Source organism: Amphiura filiformis, chromosome 4 (assembly GCF_039555335.1).
Source record: "Amphiura filiformis chromosome 4, Afil_fr2py, whole genome shotgun sequence".
Taxonomy (NCBI): Eukaryota; Metazoa; Echinodermata; class Ophiuroidea; order Amphilepidida; family Amphiuridae; genus Amphiura; species Amphiura filiformis.
In genome coordinates, this window is record NC_092631.1 from 32,872,275 (window position 1) to 32,891,063 (window position 18,789).

At 37.4% G+C, this 18,789-nt stretch overlaps 1 long non-coding RNA gene across 2 annotated transcripts in view; it reads right to left on the reverse strand.

Annotated features, from left to right (window-relative positions):
* LOC140150815 (uncharacterized) overlaps positions 1-6,786 on the reverse strand; it is a 49,414-nt gene extending 42,628 nt beyond the window's left edge. For both annotated transcript variants that reach the window (XR_011858851.1, XR_011858852.1), the window contains exon 1: positions 6,677-6,786. This is a non-coding gene — a long non-coding RNA (uncharacterized lncRNA). The remainder of the gene's footprint in view (positions 1-6,676) is intronic.
* Positions 6,787-18,789: the final 12,003 nt, after the last annotated feature.

An 18,789-nucleotide genomic window follows, 5' to 3' on the forward strand; every position in this document is an offset into this window, starting at 1 on the left:
GGTATAGGCCCTACCAGAACGAAATTCAAATTTGACGATATTTTTGCTAAACGAATAAATCTGCAAGAAATTTTTGGTACATTAAACATTATGTAGCCAGAGGTTTCCAGTGGTATAAAAATCTCAACTTTTTTTGAAAAAAGTGGGGGGATGAGGCTGTGGATCACGAAATGCCCTTTTAAGGACCCCATTGGAAATAAGCCTGAAACATGGGCTTATCCTGGTTCTTAGTGTATTTTTATATTCACTTTTATCCTTTTCTTTTTATTTGTTAAGGGCTGGGGTATGAGCGTTTGGACAGTATTTATTTTGGGACATTAGAGCACATCAGACATATCGAATTGCATTCTGAATACGAAGAATGTCATTCTGATATCAAATAATTTTGTATTTTTGAAATTCACAATTTAATACACATTTTATGGCAAATCATTAAAAATTGATATTTTTGATATTTAACAGTACTTGAAGTAAACTTAATAAATCTGATGATTTATACTTAAAGTGTACAATGTATGTAGGTGGGATGAAAAGCCGACGATCAATTGAAAATTTTGACCTTTCGTATTGAAGATATGGATTTTTTTTCCCAAAACACCAAATAAAATTAGGTCTTTTGGGAAAAAAATCCATATCTTCAATATGAAAGGTCAAAATTTTCAATTGACCGTCGGCTTTTCCTCCCTGCTACATACACTTTAAGAATATATCATTAGATTTATATAATTTACTTCGAGGACTGTTATATATCAAAATTCGAAAAATATCAAATGTTTATAATTTGTCATAAAATTTGTATTATATTGTGATTTTCAAAAATGAAAATTATTTGATATCAGAAAGACATGCTTCAGTATTCAGAATACAATTCGATAGGTCTGAGGTGCTCTCATGTGCCACGAAAAATACTGTCGAAACGCAATAAACGCTCATTTTAGATCCCTTAAGTGTCATGTAGGCCCCTACATTTAAACTTGGGTTGCAATTGGATTTGAGCTGTTCATGTGAAGTGTATTACATTATTTTACAAGATTACCTTAAATGAACTTTGACCTCACTATGTGACCTTGAACATTACAGTGTAGCTACATGTATGATACAAGTTTGGTTGCATTAGGTTGAACTGTTTGTGTGCAAGGTCATTTTGAACCACACACTTTGAATGCAAATTTACTCTTCAATTTACAGAAATATTTACCCCATTGTTAAGACCATTGACAAGTGACCTTTGACCTATTATGTAGTCCATATAATCTTTACTACCCAACAATCATTGTGCCCCAGTTTCATTCTTGGGGGTCACACAAATACAAAAGTGTTATGCATCCGCAAAAAAAAGCAAAAGGGTCTGATTTTGAACATACATGATAGTGGCGTCAACATTTTTACCAATAGGGACCATTCTTTTTTACCGGTTTTGTGTTAATTTGAAGTTGAACCAACAAATGAGGAAAGGACAATTTTGAAAATCTTATTCTCAATCTTAGGGACCTTTCACAAACACTTGTTGGCAGGGGGGGCTAGTCAATGCAAAATTGGGGGCCCTTTTTTGACCCTCCTAAGGGGGCCCTGAAAAAATTGACCACAAATTTTCCCGAGAAAATTGAGTTATGCTTTTCAAATTATATACATGTAGGGTAGGGTGGTTCTTAATTTTCAAAAGTCTGAAATACCTTGCTCCCACCCCTTCAAATGGTGATCCTGGATGAAAAACTTATTCTCTGAAATTTTCAGAAATATTGAATATGATTTAGAGGTAGCTCAAGAGCCCGCAATGTGGCCGCGACTTGGCCGAATTTTAGTTGTCGGACATTTTTGAGCAAGTTTACAAGGGTCTATTTTCAAAATAAAGTGTTTCTTGATACCCAGTCTTTGTAATTGCATTAACAATAACTAGTTTAACATACAAATAGCAAAAGATGTCTTGTATTTACATCCATTGTGATTATAAACCAGACCAAAAATGGCATTTCGTGCCACGCAATGCTAAAATACTGCCCGTAAGCCTTTTTGGGCAATTTTGAGGGCCACTAGTTTTAAAAAAGAGAATATCATGATGCTCAAAACTTTGTAATTGCATTAACATTAACTACTTAAACATATAAATAACAAAAAATATCTTGTATTGTCATTCATTATTGTTTTAAACTCAACCAAATATAGTACTTTGTGACATGAATACCCCAAAAATACTATGTATCGGCCATTTTGGGCAATTTTACAAGGGTCTATTTTCAAAACGCAGTGTCTCTTGGTACTGAATCTTTGTAATTGCATAAAACAGTAAGTAGTTTTACACATTATATAGCTCTAGATGTCTTGTTATTCCTTCCATTATTGTTTTAAGATAAACCAATATGGTACTTTGTGCCATTTGACCCCGAAATAATGTGTGTCAGCTCAGTCGGCCATTTTGTGCAATTTTACAAGGGTCTATTTTCAAAACACAGTGTCTCCTGATACTAAATCTTTGTATTTGCATTTACAGTAACTAGTTGAACACATATTATAGATGTCTTGTATTTACTTCCATTATTCTTTTCAAATGTGGTACATGTACTTTGTGACATTGCGTGTCAGTTGGCCATTTTGAGCAATTTTACATGGGCCTATTTTCAAAACAGAGTGTCTCTTGATATTAAATGTTTGTAATTGCATTGAGAGAAACAGTTCCACATATTTTTTAACAAAATATGCCTTGTAAAGTTGTATTGACTGCCATTGCTGTTTTATTCTAATTCTAAATTTATTAATTGTTGTGGTCGTTGCGATAGATAGGTTGTATGTTTACAGGTAAGTTCTAGGCACTGGAGAGCTTTTTTATTGTAATTCCCCTCTTGCCATGCTTACAAAGCAAAGTTATTACCCCTCATCACCGCGAGTTACTTGAGCTCTCTATCATCTTCCTTGGAGGCTTTCCCCCTCATGATACCCACTTCATGAAACCGGGTCCCTTGAATCACGCACATTCAATGGCCAAGATCATTTTACTCATTGGATGTTCCAAGGGCAACACTATGACATGTATGAGGAGAAAGGGAAGGCATTCAGGAGTTGTTCCTATTTTCTGTGGCTCTAAGTATGGTTCACTGCACCCCTAGCAGCCTGTGCTCCACATAATGATATCCAGCTAATTGCAGGCTTATGAAGACAACCATCATGTTTTTACAAACACATAGCACACAATCTGACAATGAAGTCCAGCTGCAGTTCCTGCTTCAAGTTGTATCTGAGCATTGGCACCAGTTTGCTAGTCAACCTTGGCAGATTCTTAGTTTAATGAAAGCAACTAAGGGGAATCTTTTGTTATAAATATGTTGAACAAGTTGCTGCTAATGCAATTACAAAGATTTATTATCAAGAGACACTCTGTTTTGAAAATAGGCCCCATTATGTAAAGCTCTGGCAAAATGGCTAGCTATTATTGACAAACAGTTTTTGGGCCATGGCACAAAGAATCATATTTGGTTGATCTTAAAACAATAATGGAAGTAAATACAAGACATCCAGTACTATAAAATGTGTTCAACTAGTTACTGTAAATATGCAAATACAAAGATTTAGTATCAGGAGACACTGTGTTTTGAAAGTAGACCCTTGTAAAATTGCTCGAAATGTCCGATTGACACGCAGTATTTCGGGGTCAAATGGCACAATGTACCATATTTGGTTGATTTTAAAACAATAATGGAAGTAAAAACAAGGTATCTAATGCTATATATGTGTTAAACTACTTAATGTTAATGCAATCACACAGATTCAGTACCAAGAGACACTGTGTTTTGAAAATAGACCCTTATAAAATTGCCCAAAATGGCCGATACACAGTATTTTTGGGGTATTCATGTCACAAAGTACTATATTTGGTTAAGTTTAAAACAATAATGAATGACAATACAAGATATTTTATGTTATTTATATGTTTAAGTAGTTAATGTTAATGCAATTACAAAGTTTTGAGCATCATGATATTCTCTTTTTTTTTTTTTTTTGGCCCTCATAATTGCTCAAAAAGGCTGACGAGCAGTATTTTAGCAGTGCGTGGCATGAAATGCCATTTTTGGTCTGGTTTATAATCACAATGGAAGTAAATACAAGACATCTTTTGCTATTGGTATGTTAAACTAGTTATTGTTAATGCAATTACAAAGACTGAGTATCAAGAAACACATGATTTTGAAAATAGACCCTTGCAAACTTGCTAAAATGTCCGGCGACTAAATTTCGCCAAATCAAGGCCACATTGAGGGCTCTTGAGCTACCTCTAAATCATATTCAATATTTCTGAAAATTTCAGAGAATAAGTTTTTCATCCAGGATCACCATTTGAAGGGGTGGGAGCAAGGTATTTCAGACTTTTGAAAATTAAGAACCACCCTAATGTAGGGTTGAAAAGGGGGGGAGGGGGCTGAAAAATCTTTGTGATAATTTTTTTTGCATCAGGCCCCCAACAAGGGTTTGTGAACGGTCCCTTAAACAGTTGTAGTTTTTTCATTGATATGCACTTTTATGAATAGTGAGTCATCCTTTGGTGGGTATTTTCCTGTGACGTAACCTTTGACCGATTCTAGAAAAAGTATCCGCGCCCTGGGTACTTTTCAGTACAAAAGTCGGAAAAAACACATTAAATTCCATTTTTTGGCGGTAATTCAAATAACACATTCGTATCATTCAAAAATATGACTGATACAAAGGTTTTGAATACTAGTACCTCGAAATATCCGTACGAATTGGCGTAAATCGACCAGGAGGTAGACACTTTTTTGCGAAGGTCAAATGAGGTTCGAGAACAATCAACCCATGACATTCCCCTGTTTGAAGAGCTCTAATTTCTTTATTTTAACACGAAAAATTATGACTCTCTCAAATTATCATACCAAACTGGTGAACTTGCATGTCGCAAAAAAAAGAAGGAAATCAAATATTATTTAGATGAAAAATAAACGTGTGTTTTGAACTAAACCATTTCAGTAAAAAGTTTGGAAAAAAAGCACCACGTTTATTTAAACTAATTTTGTATAATTGTAATTTAAATAACACAATCTTAAAAATCACAAATATGAAAGATAAAACGGTTTTGTACCCAAATGCCACGAAAATGTTGTACAAATTGACCCGGGAGGTAGACAGTTATCGGCGAAGATGAAATGAGCTTTGAAAATATTAATTCAGGGTTTTTTTAATAACTTTTTGTTTACTTATTTATAACGTGACAAACTGAAACGCGTATCACACTGCACACCACTTGCATAGCGCGAGCGTCACGCAAAGTTAACAACCCGAATGTTGATTGATAGGTGACGCAAAAAATGCCACAAGAAAGGCCTGCAATTCGGTAAAATTCACATTTTTCCATCATTTTTGAAGAACAATTTAGACAATTAATCTAAATAACACATACAGGTCTATAAATATACCAAACGAAGCGGAATTATGTGAACTACATGAAAATGACGTCAAAAAAGTTCACGATTAGGTAAATCGGAGAGGAGGTAGACGAATGTCGCCTAAGGTTTTCAATTTGGGCAAATTCAACAAAAAGTTAGTGTCATTTAAATGACCAAAAACAATGAAAATAAAGCAAATTTGGTCTCATTTTTTATCACAGAATTAAATGTACATTGTACATGCCTCCTTAGCAATTTGGAAGCAATTTTGAAATGTTTTTCAGAAAATAGATGCTAGTATACACCTTATCTTTCATGTCAGCCAGTGCTCAGCGTGTTTTTGTCCAAATTATTGTACACGGATTGCGAGCGAGGAACCATGAGATTCTTCGAGTTGCTCGAGAAGTCTAGCCAAGAATTTGCTCACATTTGCTGATAGCTTCACATTCTAGGCTAGAGACCATTGCATTCAAAATCTAGTCGGATTCGCTGACACTGTGTAAAGCAATCAGAAGTAAACACACTGACAGCCGATCACGACAGGCGATCACATCAAAAATGTTGCTAAATTACACTTCAGCAAAATAATTGTTAAACTGTCCAAAATAGGCAAATCTTGCTCAAAAGATACAGTTGACTCATCGAAAAACGATAGCAACATACTCTAGCATCGAATGCGTATTCATCATGTGCAAATTCGAAGCTAGATTTCTCAAGTAATCTTTGAGATCCTCATTTCACAACTAGCCGAATGAGCTCATTAGCGACCGTGCTCACGACTGACTGAAACAGACATCACATAATAGAAGTTTATTTACTGCTTCATTGCTCCTCTAAAAAATGCTATCACCCTTGACTGTTTAACTGTATGTAGTATGTACAACAAGCAGAAGCCATCATGATCATGGAACTGCATCATTGCATTGTGGATTGTTGTGATCTTTTTTCACATACATGACATATACATCATGCACAACAAAAAACAGCCGTAACAGCTAACAGGACACTAACTTTAAACTGGTTGGTTAAAATGTCCATATATAAAACTGCAAACACACTTTCAACCTAAAGTGTCTGTTAATTTGATACGAGCTGTATAACTGTGTGGACGTGTGTCATTTGATGTCAATCTTGAATAATTTCTGGCTATCAAGATTTTTGGTTGCATTTTGTCATGTTGTGACTTGCGATCGTGAAACGTACTAAAAATACACCAACATTATCATGGCATTTGCAACTAAACACAACATTATTTTACAACGAGCGTTTACATGTGAATGCATACTTACATGGTGTTTAATTAAAAATACATTCCAATGGTTAAACAGGTCTAAATATGCCTCATTTTTGCAAAACCTGCTGTCATCCTACCACCCATCTTCCTCTACTTGACACGCCATGTTTTGATCATGTTATGACGTCATTCAAGGTCATGAATATTTATTTAGAGAGCGCCCCTTCAATCAATTATCTCCCAGCTAGGGTGCAGGACATGGCCCAGAAAATAGGAATAAACATGATCATGGAATTTTATGAGACGAAATTCCGAAACGAAATTCCAGAAGAGGAGAAGAAGTTTAAAAAGCCATAATGTGCAATCTTATAAAATGAAATTGGTTAATTTTTTGTCAAACCTGTCCCAACTTCAAGTGGCGTAGATTTCTCTTGGGGGGATGATGAAAAGAATTCTCAAAAGTCTAGTAGGCCTGGCCTAGTGAATCCAGCACTTTTTTGCGCCAAAAAATGTTTATGGTAGCCTACAAATGCACGCGAAAAATGTTGCCATATTCAAGTTAAACTGCAAAAGCGGACTGAATACGCGCAAAAATTGGCTGGGGCTAAAATGGCCAAATATGAGGTATAAAGCAATGTATAAACATAATTCGAGACAGTACAGTGTTGTTGTGGGCTAGTAATAGTGTCCTTACAGTCCATTTTCTTCAAAGAAAGGAAATTGCGAACCAGAAATGTTTTAGGCCTAGTCACGGTACTCACTATGATTTAGCCACTGATAGGCCTATATTATCGGAAAACTCTATACGTCAAAGTGCGTACCTCTTCCAAGAACTTCTGTCAATGTAAGAGCTTATGAGTGGAAACATTGGAATAATTGCAATGCAATGCTGAATACCATTAGAAATTGTGTGAAGTGATGAAATAATAATAACACACTGGTAACAAAAGTTACGAATATTATACTAGGGGCAAGGAATCCAGTTATGGAATTTCAGTGACTCCAGACAAGCGGTACGTATGATAAGAAAAGAGGTACCGCTAGAATGTAATTCATTTCTTAACATAGGCATAACGAACCACTTGTCTTGAATCACTGAAATTTCAGTGAAGTAATTGGATTCCTTGCCCTATGAGCCCTTTAAGAAAAATGCAAAATTAGTCACAAAATTTATTAGGGGGGTGTAAAATGTCCATTACTTCCTTTTAGTAAGGTAGGGTATAAAAGTAGGCCTATAATATGCCGATTTTTGTTATTCGCGCAGAGTAACCGTGCATCCCGGGGGGGGGGCACTTCAATATGAAATGGATATATGTGTAGGGCTGGCACTTTCGCAATAAGGGGCATTCGGTGAGAGCAAAATGTAAAAAATATGGGGTCATTGGGTGAGAGCATGATTTTTGGCATTCGGTGAGAACAAAATGTAAAAAATATGGGGTCATTGGGTGAGAACATGCCCTTTTTAAATGAAATCTTTGAGTGACAGCCAAAACAGCGCCGCAAAAACCTCGAAAATCGAATTTCTAGCTCTAAATGGCTTCAAATTTCATTGTTTTTTCAAAATAAGTATAACAAAATCAGTGATAAATGAAAGTTGCTGTCCAAATTGAACTTGTAAGGGTCTTTGGGTGACAGATCAAATTGAAAAATATGGGGTCTTCGGGTGACAGAGCATGTGTTCGTAAAAAATATGGGGTCTTTGGGTGACAGCGATGCTGAAAAGGGGGGTCTTAACAGCCCTACATACGCGTCACCTCCAAAGTTGGAGTGCCCCCCCGGGCCGTGCATGCGCGTTTTAGGATTTTTTTCGCTATAGGCCTATCTACTGAAGATAGGCCTAGCATTTAGAATCTCATATAGCCCCAAATTAACGCATATAGTCCCAAATTAAACCAAAACAAAATGTCGCAACATTTGCCATTTTAATTTGATTCTCAGTAGATCATCACCAGTAGGCCTAATTCGATTCGAAAATATATATTTCGCGCAGAAAATCGGTACAATATTAACAATTTATTTAACAAAATATTAACAATTTTAGTGTTGAAAATCGTGTTTTACTAGAACTTGTGAATGTGATCTCTACAAATTTGAAAAGAAAATGCGAAAATTTGAGTGATATTTACGATTATATGCGCATATGAACAAACGAGGTCAGAACGAGGTTAGCAGTCGGATGTAAACACAGGAAAATGTGTCCTTTTTATATGAGCACTAATTTTCTGAAAAATTAGTCGGACCTAAAATGTGTAGTCATTTTCAGAAATGATATGCAGAATTTGGTTCTAGTTAAGATGATATCAAATATATATTTCAAAGTTGGACGTAACTCGTCTTATGGCCAAAACGCGACCCTATTTAGCACGTAAAGTCTCTGGAAAGCCTTTTTGTGGTATGTACCCTTTATCTCGTTCAGCAGACAAAAACGACAACCAACGGGCATTTAAATTTGAGCTATCTGTAGTTGATAGCAAAATCACACTTATCCGACAAACACCAAAATGACATAAAACAGATAGAGAAATGTAAAAGCTTTATTTCAAAGTTTGTTTCAGTGTCATACAGTATTCGGTTCTTGAGATATTTCAATTTTAATATTACCCATGTAAATCAATGCAGGAGCTCTATAGACACCGGCACCAGAATCGAGCAAATTACGGCATGTCTCGCCACATTTTCTTTTAGTATAAAAATCGGCACTAGGCCGAATGCAAAGCTATAAAGAAATGTTAAAAAGACGAAGCTGACCAAAATTGCTATCTTCAGAAGAAAGCTAGCAAAAAAAATTAATAATAATAATAATATTAAAAAACAAAACAAAAAAAAAACATTGTCTAGCACGCGTTGTAGATGATGATTCAGTACGGCGCGAAACAGCAAAACTGCATTGAATGGGGTTGCGCGCTCAGAGAAAAATCGACATTAGGCCGACTGCAGAGCTATAAAGAAATGTAAAAATGACGAAGCTGACCAAAATTTAAAACGGCACTTACAAAGCAGAGATTATCATCTGCCTGTTTCTCTATTTTCACCTCTTTTTTTTTCTTCCTTTTTTTTAAAAAATAGCGCGGCATATAGGCCGAATGCCGATTTTTTTAATTCGGGCAGAGGAACCGTGCGCGTTTTAGGATTTTTCGCTATATCTACTGAAGATAGCATTTAGAATCTCATCCCGATTCATTGCATCTTTCTTCTCTAGAAGTAATGTTTTACATTATTTTCTCTAAATTTTACTTCATCATGTAGCGGCGAATTTTTTCTTTCTAATAGGCCTACATTAGTTCCGATCTGAAAGTTTAAAGCGATATTACAGACTCATCACTTTCCGCATCTGACTGTTTCTCTATTTTTACCTCTTTTTTGCCCCCTTTTTTTTTTTCTTATAGCTTGGCATATAGGCCGAATCCCGAGAAAGATCTTTTGGTATATTTTTTCATATATTTTATGTTTGTTTGTCTGTCTGTCTGTTTGTTTGTTTGTTTGTTTATTTGTTTGTTTTTTATCTACCCAAGATACCATTTGCGGTGCGATTTGCAAATCACCCGTTGCGACATGCATCATCTTCTGTGAACACGCGCGAGCCCACTTACGGCATGCATCATTTATACGATCTGCATCATTTTCTTGGAACGCGCTCGCAAACGGCTATCTTCTGAAGATAGCATTGCGGGCCTAATAAATAAATAGCATTTAGAATCTCATCCCGATTCATTGCATCTTTCTACTCTAGAAGTAATGTTTTACATTATTTTCTCAACATTTGCCATTTTAATTTGATTCTCAGTAGATCATCACCAGTAGGCCTAATTCGATTCGAAAATATATATTTCGCGCAGGGGACAAAGAAACCATAGGCCTGCATTTTATTTCAGCTACCGTATATACTAGTATTCAGTAGGTAGAAGAAAAAACCACATGCAATTAAAATTATAAACCAAAACAAAATATAGCAACATTTGAAATTTTAATTTGATCTTCAGAAGATAGCACACCAGTAACATGATTCTATAAAATATCGCTTTAGGGTTCATATACCACTAAATCCGCCTGCGAAGCGGTTTCCGGTACAGTTTATCACGCCTATAATCCCAAACTTTGCATAAAAATTCTAGAAAATCGGTACAATATTAACAATTTTAGTGTTGAAAATCGTGTTTTACTAGAACTTGTGAATGTGATCTCTACAAATTTGAAAAGAAAATGCGAAAATTTGAGTGATATTTACGATTATATGCGCATGAACAAACGAGGTCAGAACGCGGTTAGCAGTCGGATGATATGTAAAATACAGGAAAATGTGTCCTTTTTATATAGCACTAATTTTCTGAAAAATTAGTCGGACATAAAATGTGTAGTCATTTTCAGAAATGATATGCAGAATTTTGTTCTAGTTAAGATGATATCAAATATATATTTCAAAGTTGGACGTATAACTCGTCTTATGGCCAAAACGCGACCCTATTTAGCACGTAAAGTCTCTGGAAAGCCTTTTTGTGGTATGTACCCTTTATCTCGTTCAGCAGACAAAAACGACAACCAACGGGCATTTAAATTTGAGCTATCTGCAGTTGATAGCAAAGTCACACTTATCCGACAAACACCAAAATGACATAAAACAGAGAAATGTAAAAGCTTTATTTCAAAGTTTGTTTCAGTGTCATACAGTATTCGGTTCTTGAGATATTTCAATTTTAATATTACCCATGTAAATCAATGCAGGAGCTCTATAGACACCGGCACCAGAATCGAGCAAATTACGGCATGTCTCGCCACATTTTCTTTTAGTATAAAAATCGGCACTAGGCCGAATGAAGCTATAAAGAAATGTTAAAATGACGAAGCTGACCAAAATTTCTATCTTCAGAAGAAACCAAGCAATAATAATAATAATAATAATAATAATAATAATAATAAAAAAAACAAAAAAACAAAAAAACATTGTCTAGCACGCGTTGTAGATGATGATTAGTACGGCGCGAAACGGCAAAACTGCATTGAACGGGGTTGTGCGCTCAGAGAAAAATCGGCATTAGCCCGACTGCAGAGCTATAAAGAAATGTAAAAATGACGAAGCTGACCAAAATTTAAAACGGCACTTACAAAGCAGAGATTATCATCTGCCTGTTTCTCTATTTTCACCTCTTTTTTTTCTCCCTTTTTTTTTAAATAGCGCGGCATACCTATAGGCCGAATTCCGATTTTTTTAATTCGGGCAGAGGAACCGTGCGCGTTTTAGGATTTTTTCGCTATATCTACTGGAGATAGCATTTAGAATCTCATCCCGATTCATTGCATCTTTCTTCTCTAGAAGTAATGTTTTACCTACATTATTTTCTCTAAATTTTTACTTCATCATGTAGCGGCGATTTTTTTCTTTCTAATATATCTGAAAGTTTAAAGAGATATTACAGACTCATCACTCTCCGCATCTGACTGTTTCTCTATTTTTAGGCTAGGCTCTTTTTTGCCCCCTTTTTTCTTATAGCTTGGCATATAGGCCGAATCCCGAGAAAGATCTTTTCCCTTTTGGTATATTTTTTTATATATTTCATGTTTGTTTGTTTGTCTGTTTGTTTTTATCTACCCAAGATACCATTTACGGTGCGATTTGCAAATCACCCGTTGCGACATGCATCATCTTCTGTGAACACGCGCGAGCCCACGGCATGCATCATTTACGATCTGCATCATTTTCTCGGAACGCGCTCGCAAACGGCTATCTTCTGAAGATAGCATTGCGGGCCTAATAAATAAATAGCATTTAGAATCTCATCCCGATTCATTGCATCTTTCTACTCTAGAAGTAATGTTTTTCATTATTTTCTCTAAATTTTTACTTCATCATGTAGCGGTGAGTTTTTTCTTTCTAATACATCAGTCCCGATCAGAAAGTTTAAAGCGATATTACAGACTCATCATTTTCCGCATCTACCTGTTTCTCTCTTTTTACCTCTTCCCCCCCCCCCTTTTTTTTTAATGTCTGCAGTATTATATAGAAGGCACATGCATTCCGATAGGTAGATGTGTGTGTTAGTATATGAGTATGCAATCAGTTATGAAGGTGTTTATGCATGATGCATCTATGAAGATAGGCCTATATAAAAAAAAATACGCCTATACATGCACTCTTAGGGGTGGTGCAATAATTATGTGTACCCCCGTGAATTCTCAAAATGGTCTGCCAAAATCGCTTGCCCCCCCTTTGGCCGTGCCAAAAACCTTTGCCCCCCCTTTCGACGTGCCAAAAAACCTTTGCCCCCCCCTTTTGACGTGCCAAAAATCTTTGCCCCCCCTTACATATGCAAGATTTTGGGGAACCCGAATTTAAAACCTTAAATTGTCTTTAAAACATAATTATAATACGAGCGCAGCGAGCAGGAAATTTTGCATATTTGAACGTGTTCGTAACGTTTTCCTACGCCTTTTTAGGGCGTCAATAATATAGAAATGGTGCCCAAAATATTTGTGCCAAAAATTGCTTGCCCCCCCCCCTTTCGACCTGCCAAAAATCGCTTGACCCCCCTTTCGACCTGCCAAAAATGCTTGCCCCCCTTTGGCCTGCCAAAAAATCTTTGCCCCCCTATAATTCACCCCCCCTGGGGTACACATAATTATTGCACCACCCCTTAGAAAAAGGGGTTCCAAGTAGAACCTCAAAAGACTGTTAAGCATGTAAGTTCTAATAAAACTAAAAAGGTTTCTGCAAAGGCCAGAAAGATCTGTTCCTAGAATGGTCCCAGGCTGAATAAAATAAATAAAACCTACGGTTGAATGAATATTGCCTAGTTTGAAGCACAGTTGTGCCCTGCAGTTATCCCGAGCAGTTATATTAAAGTTAGAATTAGAAATATCAAAATATATATTGCAAATCTAACTTTTCCCTTACACATAGGCGTAGATCCCGGGATGGGGGGTAAATTCCACCAATTTGCCTATGTGTTAGGGTTTCTGACAAAATCATTTAACCTCATATTTGGTCATCTAATCCGGGCTTCGTGCTGTCTCGTGCACATTTGTTCCGCTTTTGCACTTCACCAGTTTAGCTTCAATATGGCAAAATTTTTCGCGAGCTTTGCGCGCAAAAGAGCTGGATTCACTAGACTTCAAGATATGTTTCCATCCCCATGCCCCCTAGCCCTAGTACTATAGGGCCTTTTAAATACACTATAGGCCTACGGTATCCGAGAACCGCTAACCCACTAACCGCTCCACCTGAAAAAAAAAGCCTTTTTTTCTGGGGAATTAGCAGTCACTGGGTTTAGCAGTTCCCTATGGATATGCCTATAGCCCCGGGATATATATAGTCAGGTTTTATAGCATGGTTTTGGATCACCACAGTCAAAAGGCCCTATACTAAGGGCGGCGGAACCGGGGGGGCAGGGGGCCAGTGGCCCCTCCACTTTTTTGACCGGGGGCCTGGGCCCCCACTTTTAACCCATAATGTGTTGTGTGTAACATGTCTGGGTGAACATAAATAATCAAATCTCTATTCTAGAACCTTTATTGTTTAAAGTGTAAAAATGATGCACGAAATGACTTCAATTGGACCTTCATTTTGCAAAATTTTCCAACTCCCCTGTGTTAATAGGCCTATGGATAAACAAATTTCCCTTTTCGCTTCTGTTTTGGATACCCGAACACTAAAAGCAATAATTTATACAATAAATAGAGGCTTATCCACGAATGGCTTCAATTTGGGCCTTCATTTAACCCATTTTCGGATTTTAAAAACTAAAATTGTACACAATAATAGTGCCAGAATGGTCCACCAAATGGCTTCAATTGGGCCTTCAGTTTGCCGCAAAAGTTTCTAATTCTCACTTCTGGGGGCACAACCCCCCTCAGACACCCCCTGCGTTGCGCAAGCGCAACGCGATGGTCGCTTCGCGCCCATTATTGCACTTTTTTTACATCACCCTGACTGCCCCCCCCACTTTCAAAATCGTTCCGCCGCCCCTGCCCTATACTGGATATAGCCAGGTTTAATATGATAGGGCCTATTCCGAAAATTCCAAACTCGTCCTTCGGACTCGTTTGGTATTTTCATGGTTCATTATAGCATGGTTTTGGATCACCATAGCCAAAAGACCCTGGGGCTAATCCCCCCGGCTATCCCCCCAATGTCAAGACGAAATCTACGCCACTTCCCTTATAAGTTATATGATATATCAAACAAAGTTAAGAAAATAGATATGAAATTGAGATTTTGAAACTTTGAAAAGAAATTATAGCCACACCAGACTATACATACAGAAGATCGGTCTATTTTCTTCATCCGAAGGATCAGGAGCATTTCAATGATTTTTTAACAGTAGTGCGCCCTCTAAAACGCAACCTTTCGCAATTATATTCCCACATCCGCCATCATTGTAATGAATATTCAATTATTACGTCATTATGGATGGAAGCTTTTCAGCAGGCAGCCTGACAAGCCCAGCTCACACGCAGGAGCTCAGTCGCAGGCATGATGACCAAGTCTTTATTCAGGGTATTTGATTCAGTTTAAACTAGTCTCCCCCGGGAGTCTCCCATCAGTGACGTGCGCAAAGGGGGGGGGGGGCAGCCGGGGGGCACGGGCCCCCCACTTTTGTTGGTCATTCGGGGAAATCAGTCATTCGTCACTTTTGACGGTGCAAAACGTCCTAATCAGACTCCGCTGAATATGAACAACCCGCCCCCTCCCCCACTTTCAAAGTGCTGTGCACACCACTGTCTCCCATGACACCCTGGTATAATTATTAATACATTGTAATTGAATAAGATTTTAACATGTTAGGCCTACATATCAAGAGATTTATAATACATAGGCCTATCATAGGCATATTATCATCTTGCTTTGTAACAATTACCTGTGTAAGGCCGTATAAAATTAATGTTTTGGTTCTCGTCCAGAGGATTTTCATGAATTGATGAGGGAGGAGGTGTTTTTTTTGTGTTTTTTTTCCAATGTAAAATTAGCATTGTCAGTAGTTTTCGGTCTTCTCCAACAGTGTTCGAGGAAACGATGAGGCCCTTTTTTTTTTTTTCAAATGTGAGATTCTGAGGATAAACCCCTAGAGTACCACAAAAAGACTTGGAAGTGATGCTTGTTCTCTAATAAACTTATTTATATGTATGAAGATTTCATGAATCATTCCAAAGTCTAAAAAAATTGAAAAATCTAAAAAAAAAAAAAAAAATCTGACAAATCCCAGAAATTGAGGAGGAGGGACGAGAACCAAAATATTAATTTTACACGGCCTAATCAAGTTTTTTTTTTTTCAGTTTTGATTTTCTTTTTGTAGGCTGTAGAGTGCACAAATTGAAGGGTAACAAATTCATATGCATTGTATGATTATGAAACCCTATTTTGGTAACAAAATATGACCCCTGTTTTTGGTTTAAAAAACTGCCCGCCCTTCTTTTAAAATGACGGCCCGACCCTTGCAATAAGAATGTCTCATTTGGAAATGGAATGCCCCGTATGTTGGCAGACTGAGAGGTACTGGAGGCCTGCAACTTATAGAGAGGCGGACCGGGAGGCACACAAGCAATCATTGCCATCATGACTTAAACAACCCATAACTTTTGTAGCCAGCCAGCTACCCAATACTGCCTGTGACGGGGCCTGTGACCGAGTTTGGTCGAAATCCGATCTAGCAAATATTGTGAGAAGAAGAAGAAGAAGAACCAGTAATATGTATATGAAGCCTATTGTTGAATCCGATATTGTAAAAATAATTGATAAATTCGACATAAACAAAGGTGGAGGCCATGACAATATTGGCAATCTAATCATTAAAAAAGTGTGTAATGAAATTGCCAAACCTCTTAATATGATATTTAATTTGTCTATATCTACTGGGATTGTTCCTGATAAATTAAAAATAGCAAAAGTCATACCATTATACAAAAAAGATGATGCCGAGGCATTCTCAAACTATCGTCCAGTTTCTCTCCTACCGTGTTTTTCAAAAATTCTTGAAAGGTTGGTTTTTAACAGATGTACGGATTACATTGACAATAAGCAAATCCTTAACCCCAAACAATTTGGCTTTCGGTCAAAACATTCCACCTTTATGGCTATAGAGCAAATGGTAGACAAAGTTACTGCAGCAGTTGAAAGAAACGAAACAACTATTGGAATATTTCTGGACTTATCAAAAGCCTTTGATACAATTGATCATAACATACTCTTACATAAATTAGAACACTATGGCTTTCGTGGTATTGTGTTAGAATGGTTCAGAAATTATCTAAGTAACAGAAAACAATATGTTTATTATAATTCTTATGAATCAGAATCACACGATATTATATGTGGTGTTCCACAAGGATCAATCCTGGGCCACTTCTATTTATACTCTATGTTAATGATATAACTAATGCATCTAAAGTACTCGAATTCGTCCTTTTTGCAGACGATACCACCATTTTATACTCCCATAAAAACGTAGAACGCCAGACAAACCTTGTTAATGAAGAGTTAAAGGAAGCAATTGCTTTAAAGCTAATAAATTGTCAATTAATGCTACCAAAACAAATTACATGATTAGTTAGGGGGAAAAGTTCACTTTGGTGACCACTCTCTGGCTAGTAAGGTTTGACGATTGATTCGACTTCTATGGACCATTTAGAAAAAAATAGCCACCATGTCCCTCGCGAAAATCCCGGCATTTTTCGCTAGAGGCCAAAATCAAAATGGCCGCCACCACCATTTTGAAAATTTAAGTTTTGAACCAGAGCACCTATAATCATGCACAAAGACACTTTTTCGGATATGTCGAGTACAAGGATTCCGATTCTGACGTTAGTTTGACATTACGGCATCATTTTCACCCAGAAATCCAAGATGGTGGCCGGCACCATCTTGAAAAATTTAGTTTTGAACAAGAGGACCTTAAATCGTGTACAAAGACACTTTTTTTGGATAAGTCGACCACAAGGATTTCAAATTTGACATTACTTTGACATTACGAACTCATATTTACCCAGAAATCCAAGATGGTGGCCGCCGGCGCCATCTTGAAAAAAATAATTTTTGAACCAAATTACCTAAAATCGTGTACAAAGACACTTTTTCCGGTAAGTCGACCTCAAGAAATCCGAATCTGACATTAATTTGACGTTACAAAATAATTTTTTTTTTGAAATCCAAGATGGCCCCCATTTGGTAGAGCGTAAATGTGATTTTTGAATGAGAGCAGAAGCATAAGTGTGTCATTTCCGCCTATCTGGGGTTCATGTCTCTTATATGGGGTTTCAACTGCCTTATCTTGGGTTTACATCCCTGATCTAGGGATAAGGCGCCTTACCTGTGGTTTAGACGGCCTTATCCCGGGTTTACGTTCCTTACCTGTGGCTAAGATGCCTTAACCTTAGCATATCGCAGTCTAAACCCAGATAAGGCATATACACCCCAGATGATGCGCCGTAACCCCAGATAAGCGACGTAGACCCCAGACAAAGCAGTCTAAACCCCAAATAAGGCGCCTTAACCCTAAATAAGGAACATAAACCCCAGAAAATGCATCTAAACCCCACATAAGGTGCCTTAACTCTAGATAAGGGTTGTCAACCCCAGATAAAGGTCGTAAACCTCAGATAAGGCATCTAAACCCAAGATAAAGCGCCTTAACCCCAGATAAGAGACGTAAACTCAGATATGGCAGTCTAAACCCCAGATAAGGCGCCGTCTGGGGTTTACTTCTCTTATAATAGGTTTATGTTCCTTATTTATGGTTAAGGCGCCTTATTTGGGGTTGGGACTGGTTTATCTGAGGTGTACATCCCTTATCTGGGGTTACGGCGCCTTATCGGGGGTTTAAACTGTCATATCTGAGTTTACGTCTCTTATCTGGGGTTAAGGCGCCTTATCTTGGGTTTAGACGTCTTATCTGAGGTTTACGACCCTTATCTGGGGTTAACGACCCGTATCTAGAGTTAGGGCACCTTATGTGGGGTTTAGATGCCTTATCTTAGGTTTATGTTCCTCATTTAGGGTTAAAGCGCCTTATTTGGGGCTTAGACTGCTTTATCTGGGGTCTACGTCTCTTATCTGGGGTTACGGCGCATTATCTGGGGTTTAGATGCCTTATCTGGGTTTAGACTGCGATATGCTGAGGTTAAGGCATCTTAGCCACAGGTAAGGAACGTAAACCCAGGATAAGGCCGTCTAAACCACAGGTA